Raw genomic sequence first — 9,178 nt, 5'->3', positions numbered from 1 at the left:
GAGAGAAGCCGTGTGCGTGAAGGTGCATTTGTGTGAAGGCGCGCGGGGTGGCAGGGGGAGGTGAGCTATCCCTAGCTAAGAGGGTTTGCTTGTATCCCTCGAGATGCGCATACGTCATCCGATTAAAATTAGTAATTAGCTAATTAACTTAAGCGCGCAGCACTCCAGACTAAGTAAGTTGACCGCCTGATTATGATGCATCGCTTCTGAGTTCGGTTTCGCGCGAAAAAGGCGCAAGCCGCTGCAGTAGAAAAACTCAGGACAAAACGAGAAAGAATGATACGGAAGTGTACTTTCCCCGCCGGAGAACCTTTTCGGAGAATCATTCTTCAGTGAGGATAAGAGAGAGAGAGAGAGAGAGAGAGAGAGTGAGACAGAACGGGGGGAGGGGGAGGAAGAGGAGGAGGAAAGGGAGGAAGAAAACGGAGAGAGATCACTCTTTGCGATTTATCTGTGTAACTTGACGGTATACTCTTCGGCTACAGTAGCTGTCAGCAAATATAGAATCTTGAAAATTGCATCGTAGATTTTTAGCGATATCTAATTTCGCGTAATGCCGATTCATTGTCCATAGTAACGGGATAACGTGCCCTCGGAAGCTCCTCGGAAGTACTGTTCGAGATACGATGAAAGATAAAAGCGAGAGCGAGGAATAAAGTTATTTATATATATATATATATATATATATATATATATATTTAAACCGATACTCATAGTTCATATTCTTAAATTTAAAATTATCTTAAGATGTCATACTAATCAAAAGCCGATATTCATAGTTGATTTTTACATTTGACACTGTTTTAAAATGTCATAATTAGAAGACTGTATTAGTCCCTGTAAGACATCACTCTTAAGACGATTTTAAAATAAAAACGGACTATAAATAGCTCCCAAAGAGCAACAACTAAGGACATTACTTAAAATAATCTTAAAATACTATAAATTCTTTGGAGCCTTATTCAAAAGAGAAAAATAGCTTGAAAAAGAACGGCTCAATTTTCAATCTTTAAAAATAAGATTTTACTCTTTAGATTGACATTTAGTCTAAAGTTGGTATTCATAGTCGATTCTTATTTTAAGATCATTTTAAGTAATGTCTTAAGATCCTAGTATTATTCTTGATTTATGACATCTTAAGACTGTACTTAAAAGACGGTCTTAAATATAAGATCCGACTATGAATATCGGCCTAAAAGTTTTAGAGAGTGTGAACGAACTATAAATGTTGCGGCCTTAAACTTATTCTCCAAATCTTTTGGAGTGAAATCTAAAAGACTGAAAATTGAGCCAATCTTAAAAGAAGAGTGAAAATAATATTTTCGCTCTTGAACAAGAATGGCAGAGTTTCTCTCTTTATATTGAGATTACATTTTCTTAGAATAAAATTTCATTTTTTCGATGTAAAAATTACTTGAAAAAATGAAGTCTCACTTCAAAAAAAGAAATAAGATTCCATTCCTTTAGAGTGAGTCTTACTCCGAAAGAATGAAATCTTATTCTAAAAAAAAAAAGAATAAAAATCTGCCATTCTTGTTCAAAAGTGATTTAATTTTCAATTCAAAAGATTTAGAAGTATATAATAGATTATACGCTTCCATTGGGAATGTGAAAACAACATTAGTAAGAGAGGACAATAATTGATCAGATAATTTCCTTGGTTCAATTGTGCAAAGAAGAGAATATCTGTCTAATTGCTCTCTCTTACATGAATGCAAAAGGAAGAGAAGGAAAGAAGAAGCGCTTATTTTCTTCATCCCCTAAATTTTAAGCAAGAAGGAATAATTATATTATAATTATATGAAAATTTTTACAATAAAAAAATTAATGTATGACTCTCACGTTATTCATAAGAAAGTTCACTGAAGGTCCTCGAAGATTGAATTTAATACAAGTGTTTTAATAAGTTTTTGTATGAAAATAAATTTTGCCCCCTCCTTCCTCTCCTGCGATTAAAATCCTGGATACTCTCATGTTCTCTTACTAATGTTGTTCTCACTTTTCTAATGGAAGCACGCAGTCTAAAACCTATAACAGCATATAATACATATTTTTCCTGCTGGATTGTTTGTATTTTAATAAATTACTGGATTGCACCATATAGAACGCAGCATTTCTAGTAATTTACTAAAACGCAAGGAAGCATGAAAATGTATCGTATGTCATAAGCTTAAGTCCCTGAAATGGAGTAAATCTTTTTGCCGGACCGGAAGCGTTCGCAAGCGATGTTAAAGAATAATAAAGAGGACGGATCTTTTGCCACGCGTGTCAAGGTGACGCGACGAGGGTGTGAAAATTGACGTATTATATGCACGAGATGATATCTATGGGGAGAGAGAGAGAGAGAGAGAGAGAAAGGAGTCGATCGTATCTCCGTATCCGAGACGTTGCTCGCGGAGGAGGGACGCGAGCACCGAGAGTGATCCAGAAGTGCTTTCTCGTGTTCCTTAACTAACCGTTCGCCAGTCCTCCGGACGTCTCATCGGTCGCGCTTGCCTGCACCAGAGAAGAGAAAGAGAAAAGACGACGAGGACAACGAGGACGACGACGGTGACACCACTAAGGACTCCCGTATCTTCCACCCACACCCTTATCTGCTCCACGGTCGCTCTTATCCTTCTCCGCTCACCTCCCCCTCCCCCCGCTTTCTCCCCCCGTTAGCCCCGCGCGGTTATCCTCAGAAAAACTTCGCAAATGGCTTCGAGACGTTACAGGTATGCTCTCACCTTGGCTATCCCTCGCAATTTGCAATGGCCGCGCGTGAGGTAAGCGAGCACTCTTTTCGAAGGACTCTGGTGCTGGAAGAAAAAAACAATATATGTGTAAACTTCGGGATTGCGAGTTGTGAATTCAAAAAATCGCGGTGAAAGCTTCCTGTAAATATAAAGTTGAATCTGAGAGGTTCCTCTTCAAATCGCGAGCCATTAAAGCGGCCTCTCGCAAATTAATCCACGTAATCTAATTTCAATTTAATTCAATTTCACCTTATTTCAAATAAAGCGGATTTTGCTCAACTGAAAGGTTTTATATATAACGTAATTAGGTCAAATTATTAAAATATTAAATCGTGGAAAAATATGAGGGGAAAAAAGATTGATATCTCAATATCTTTTAACAATTTTTGCGGGATCTTTCAAAATAAAATGGATACAACGCGAAGAGAAAACGCTAGGAGACATGAATATTTCTCTCAAAAACAATTATAGGTTGCTGTATCATATTGCTTTTTTACTTTAGAAGTGACATTTTTTTCAGTGAAAAAAAATTAATTTTCCAGAGAAAAAAGGAAAAATTATTTTTCAATTTGAGAAAAAATGATTAATCAAATAATATATATTCGCAAGAGTATATTCTCAATATAATCCAATATTATTTTTGTCATTTTTGTTTCACAATTATTAAAAAATTTTTTAAGTTGTGGCGACTTTTTATGAAATTAAGTTTACTTTTAATAACTGAGGGTATAATGTTTATTTACTAACTTATTTATGATAATAATTCGAAAATCGAAAATCATAAAACATAATATAACTTTATTAAATGCATATGTAATTAAGAATAACGAGATTATTGAGACTAAAAAAAAATTCGAATGCACAAATGGCGATAGCAGTACAGTTATAATGTATTAGAAAAATAAAAATTAAATAAGAAAACACAATAAAAGTATGAAAAAATATAAGGCCGATATTCATAGTCTGTTCTTTCCACTTATAAGACCACATTAAGTAATATCTTAGGATGCTAATACAGCCCTCTGATTGGTTCGCGATTTCTTAAGACCGTACTTAAAACAGTTTTAAATATAACCCACTATGAATATCGGTTCAAGATTTATCATGTTTCTTGAGTTATATTACTTTTTAACAAAGGGAGTGATATATTTTCCTATGAATAAATAAATATATTACATTTTTTTGTGAGTGCCTCTACGTCTCTTGAAATTATCCAAACATAAAGAAAAAAAGATGCAAATATATATCAAGCCTTTCATAGTCTTCCTTCCTCGCCTTTAGGGCGAATCTCGAGAGAAGATTACCCGTCGGTCTCCTTCGAGACAGATTCGTGACTCCGCTCGCTAAGTGACAGTAACGTAGCCGGAATTGCGACCATCGGGAAGGCTCGGAAGTAATGTGTCATCGTTAAAGGATTGTAAAGGATGTAGAGAGCTGTCTCCACCTTCGTTTTCTCCCGTTACGGCCGATACGCCCTTCTTTACCGGGAGAAATTCCGCACCTTCCTTAGGACGAGTGTTACTTCGCATCGTACCTATGTATATTAAATTCGCTAAATAATTCGAAAAACGTATTCGGGAAATGTGATCGGCATTTAAACAATTCCCTTTCTTTCTCTTTTTATCTCATAAATTTTCGCGCGATTTTGGAAAACAATGTTTCTCCTCTCGATGTAACTTTCGCGCTCGTCCCATCGACGAGCGTTCGCTCAACAGTGCCCGATAACCCGCGCTCTATCGGAAGGATATCGATTTCTCATGGCTCGGGAAAGCACCGTGGTGGCCGGGAGAGACGCCGAGGCTTTCGATTCCGAAGTAACGAGGTCCGGTAATGGAACCCCGTATGTGTAATTTACCGCGGAACTGGAGGCGTACGCGCTCGCGCTGACACGCGCGTGCGCGCGTGCGCACGCAAACACGCGACGCATCCACCCACACGCAAAGCGGCTTGATTAAAATTTCTTTGGGTCCTACCTCCCTTCCCTCTCTCTTTCTCTCTCGCTCTTTTCATGCCTCTCTACCCATCGTGAATGACGTTTGTTTATTTCTCGGCGAGCGGCTCTCGATCCAGGGAGATGCTCGTCAACCCTAATGCGCGTAACAATGACGCGCGTTTCGATCCGCTTAACGGACAATTAATGTTGAGATCTGGGTGCGTAACGCGATCTCTAATGAGGAAAGAAGAAGCGATGGAAAAATTCGATCACAACCGCGATCTAAACTTTCGCAATCGCTCTTTCCCTCCTACAAAAGTAATATCTTTCCCAAATCGTTCCCAAAGCATTGCGTGATCCACTTCGTGCGCTTCTTACGAGATCGAAAATCGAATACGTGTGGAAGGAGTCTTACGAGAATCACGCCTCTTTTTCAGTTATGCTTTATAGTCGCGTTTATAGTCAGTATCTGAAATTTATCCTTTACTGTTACATTCATAATGTCAAATTATATTAATTTGAATGATTTTTAATAATCCTACTCAATGTTAATAATCCTATGTCAAATTACATCAATTACAGAAAATTTAATTTTTGACGTACATAAAAATTAAAAATAACAAAACGTTAATTAACTTAAAGCATTGCATTACTATTGCTCCTTTCATATTCTAATAGTGCAGAAAATATTTTTCAATTATCTCGACCGGCTGCTATGACGTTTTCTCTTTGATAAGCTTCGAAACAGAAAATCTTGAGAGACCATTCTGTAAACATCATAATCTTGTAATCTTAGGATAAAGTATGTACTAATTTTTCAAAAAGAGTAAGTATAGTCTCTATTATTAGATGCATTATTATACTCACAATCAGAGAAAAACAAGCAATAACTATAAAAGTGATAACTACGAGTTTTATATCTACATAAATTGTAGAGTACATAACTATATATAATAGAATTTATGTACATACAGTTAAATAAACTAACGTACATAGTTGAATAAATTAATGCCTATAGTTGAATAAACTATTTTACGGTTGTAATAGCTGTACTTTTTACAATTTATTAATTTCCAAGAATCAAATTTATATCGTATTATAATATATTTATTATTGTAACAATTATTATTGTAATCGATTAAAATATGTAAAGAAAATAAAAAATAAATGCTTTAATTCACTCATCGCTTAAAATGTCCATAAAAATAAAATAGTATGAATTTATTAGCTATTGAAGAGATAATTGCAAGAGGACGAATTTTCTTATAGAAATTTTGTTTTATTTGTTTATTTGTCATATACTGAAGTTTAATTTGAACGTTACGTAACATTATTATTAGAATTAAGATTCTCCTAGCTACTAAAGGCTTAACAAAATATTAATAACGTATATCTTTCTATTTTACAAAAATAAAAAAATATTTAATAAGAGAATATTAACAAAATTGTAACTTTATTAATTAAGAATGTCTAAACAAAAAAGAAAATATATAAATAAAAAGTAATTAATGTTTGATTAAATAACTAAAAATAATCAGTCAAAGGACTCAGAGCACAAGCAAGATATTCTTCGTGATTGTTATAAATTACTAAATATTATATTTAACTAATCAAAATACAGATGGTTTGATCTTCTATCTGGTCATTTGCAATGTCAAGAAAATCCTACTTTAGATAGATATATAAAAGTAAAAATAGTTGTTATTTTTGATCTCTCAAATTCAATAACAAAATCCATGCATCTAATTTCTGATATGACCAGGAACTGTATATGAAACGTACATGGGCAACTCAATGACTTTATTCCTTTTTTTCCGGTACGGAAAGAAGGATGAAATGGAAAATGTATTCGAAAGAATTTTCTAATTAGAAACGTTCGTTTCATAAAGTAAGCACGCCTTAATAAGAGAAAGAGAAAGAAAAAGAGAGAGGGAGAGAAAGAGAGAGGGGGGAACAAAACTAACGTAAAAAGTGTGTGTAGAGAAATCCCCACCGTCCATCTTCTTCTTTCTCTCTTTCTTTCTCATTCTCTCTATTGACACAAAAGTACATTTTCCTTATTCACTCCTTTTGCAGCAGAAAGCGAGATAATTAAAGAACTTTGAACAATAATGTGTTAGCCTCTACGTTTTCCGCCGTGAACTCAACGTGGCATGGATTCGCAACCGTTTACAATTAGCATGGACCATATATTTTAGACTCTTTTATGAAATTTTTCAACAAAAGAAAGATTGAGCGTGAGGTAGCTAAGTTAACTTAAGTGGACCGCTCGATATCAGCTAAAATTCGTTAATTCGTGAAAGATCGAGTATTCGTAGAAGAGGCCCACTGATTGAAAAATCTCGTAAACCATGAACATTTCTCGTTGTAACGTGTGTTTGAGCCTATTGTCGTATGCCATGAAAAAAAGTTTTACTAAACTACATAAAAATTTGAGCAGACACAAATATTATATTTGAAAATAGTTATATTAAACCGTCAAAATAATTATGTAGAATCAAATTGATAGCATGTGAAAATTTTTTGTAGCATTATTCATCATGCTTGAGATTCTTAATTATTTTGATCGACCAATAAAATTATTTTCGGATCTGTATCTAACTGTATCTAAATTTATTCAGATATTTCAGCAAAATTATTCTTTTTTCGTTTAGGCCGATATAGATCTGAAAATAATTAAATTGGACCATCAAGATAGTTACGAAGATAAAAAAATTAAGATAATGCAGCAAAAGGTTTTAATATCCTATCAACTTAAGCGTCTAATATAATTTAAATAATTCAACATAATTATTTCCAGATCAGTATACGGAAAAACCGATTTTGCTAAAAAAAAAAAAATCTAAAAATTTATATAGATACAAATCTGAAAATAATTATGTTGAATCATCAAGATAACTACGTAGAAGATTAAAAAATTATGATAAAGAAACAAAAGACTTTAACATTCTACCAGCTCGAGTTCAATATAATTATTTAGATAGTTCAGCACAATTATTTCAAATCTGTATCTAAATAAATTTTTAGTTATTTCAACAAAATCATTATGTATCCGCAAGACCTAATATTTACGTACTTCAGCAAAACTTATTTCATATGTATTTTCCGGACAACAGTTTCTTCCCGTTCCTCAGTCACTTTCCCGTCGCGTCGCGCTGTTCCAAACCAAAAATAACTGGACGATCGAAAATAACCCTCCCCCGCGATTACACGACATTCACCGGACAGGCGAGGCGCGGAAAATCTGCGTTACCGTAACGTTCAACGTAAACGCAGTTCTCGGAAATGGCTGCGTCCGATGATGCACCATCAAAAGTAGGTTTCCGTGGGATCTCGAGCGTGAACCAGCTGTAGTAGGTGCCCGAGGTGAATTGATTAAAATCGAACGCGCGGTGGCGCGGCGCGGCGCGGCGTGGCGCACGCTAACAAAGGAGAATTGCGGGCACGGAAAGGGTGAAGAGAATGTGGGTGGACGTGTAGATGGAGCGTAGAATGGGGAATGGGCAAACAGAGCGCAATTAACGTGCAACCATTAAATATGTACGCGCGCGTTGCTACAGCGCGCGCGACGCATGTGCGCAGGTCGGGCTTGCAAATACATTGCTGCATCGGGTATATCGGACACCCTCTTCCGTCCCTTCCATCCTATGTTGCAAGCGTGCGAGCGAACGAGCGAACGAGCGAGCGAGCGAGCGAAGCGAGTCGCGGCGTCTCTTCCCGTGGCCTGTTGGCACAGCCGCTTGATTAGCTCCGCCATATTTACATGTCATTAGCCGATTGTTTGTCCAAGTCGGTAACTCCATCGCTCCTCCCCCTCGCGTCGCCGCAGTTCATTCATTTTTTTCAGCGGAAACTCATCTACGATTCAACGGAAACACCGCACCGAGCACGCTTCGAAAATCCGCTACTGTGAAAAGCGAAATGAGCGTGATGCAAAATCTCGGCATGGTCTATGCGCGAAACGACTCGTTAAACACTAAGTAACGGTAACATTACATAATACAGCCTTTGTCAAAAATATTGGATTATTTTATTCATTTATCATTCATTTATTACTTATATCTTTTTCATGCATCTCTGGAATTCTCTCTCTTTTACCTGCATTATTTATTGGTTACCGGTATTATACGTAAGTTTAAAGGGTTCTTGAAATAAAGGATAATTTACAGCAAATGCCTTAAATCAATTTTTGAGCTAAAACTTTAAATAATAATGATTAACAAAATCTTAAAATATTTTTGGCCAAGGTTGTATTATAACTTCCCATTTAATAACATAAATGTAAATATATAATATATTGTAAAATGGGGTAGCTTATTGAATCAAATTTTAAAAAATATCTCTTTAAGACGTTCTAAAAATGTGTCTTATGTCCCAATTTTGACATGCGTGCTGTCAGAAAATTACCAAAATTAAATCAGTTATCCCATTTTACAGTAACATACATTATACAATTATATTTCGGGTTGCCGAAATTTAATTTAATTTAAGCCGGTTATTTCAAAATTAC

This window comes from Acromyrmex echinatior, chromosome 1, assembly GCF_024713525.1.
Source record: "Acromyrmex echinatior isolate Ae372 chromosome 1, ASM2471352v2, whole genome shotgun sequence".
Classification (NCBI taxonomy): Eukaryota; Metazoa; Arthropoda; class Insecta; order Hymenoptera; family Formicidae; genus Acromyrmex; species Acromyrmex echinatior.
Note: the sequence above shows the minus strand (reverse complement) of the source record.